At 33.8% G+C, this 799-nt stretch overlaps 1 protein-coding gene across 14 annotated transcripts in view; it reads left to right on the forward strand.

Moving 5' to 3' along the window:
- The window catches only part of LOC106869227 (dorsal-ventral patterning tolloid-like protein 1), a 1,100,309-nt gene that overhangs the window by 681,589 nt on the left and 417,921 nt on the right, over positions 1–799 (forward strand). The window lies entirely within an intron of this gene.

Genomic DNA, 799 nt, shown 5'->3' on the forward strand with positions numbered 1-799 from the left:
ATGATTGACCGTTGACCGAACACTATTCAATTTTTTTTCTCCGTGTTTTTCTCCTTGTCTCTGTATTCTTTCTGTTGAAGAGCGTAGCTCGAAACGTCAAAGACTTTCCGTATTCCCAAGCGTCATACTAATACATCCTTTTGTTGTTTACACCACCTGTCCTCGTCTGTTGTTGTTTTTTCGTACATTCTCCCATATATATATATATATATATATATATATATATATGTATATATATAGTGATGCATTTATATGTGTGTGTCTGTGTTTGTCCCCCCCACCCGCTAGCATTTGACAACCGTTGTGGGTGTGTTTATGTCCCCATATCTTAGTGGTTTGGCGAAAGAAACTGATAAAATAAGTACTAAACTTACAAAGAATAAGTCCTGACTTCTTTGACTAAAACCCTTTAAAGTGGAGCTTCTGCATGGCCACAGTCGAATGACTGAAACAAGTAAAAGACTGAAAGAATACCTATATCTGTATATATATATATATGTATATATATATATATATATACCAATCTGATTTGGTAGAAACTCTGCCAAATCAGATTGGAGCCTGGTGTAGCCATCTGGTTTCACCAGTCCTCAGTCAAATCGTCCAACCCATACTAGCATGGAAAGAGGACATTAAACGACGATATATATATATATATATATAGTTTTAGGGAAAATAACCAACTTTCAAGAACTTTACTTTATATTATACTCATTTATTGTGCTTTTAATTGTTAATTTTTCTATATGTGATAGTGAATTTTCATCGATGAGTTCTTGAAACTTGGTTATTTTCCCTA

Source organism: Octopus bimaculoides, chromosome 10, assembly GCF_001194135.2.
Source record: "Octopus bimaculoides isolate UCB-OBI-ISO-001 chromosome 10, ASM119413v2, whole genome shotgun sequence".
Lineage (NCBI taxonomy): Eukaryota > Metazoa > Mollusca > Cephalopoda > Octopoda > Octopodidae > Octopus > Octopus bimaculoides.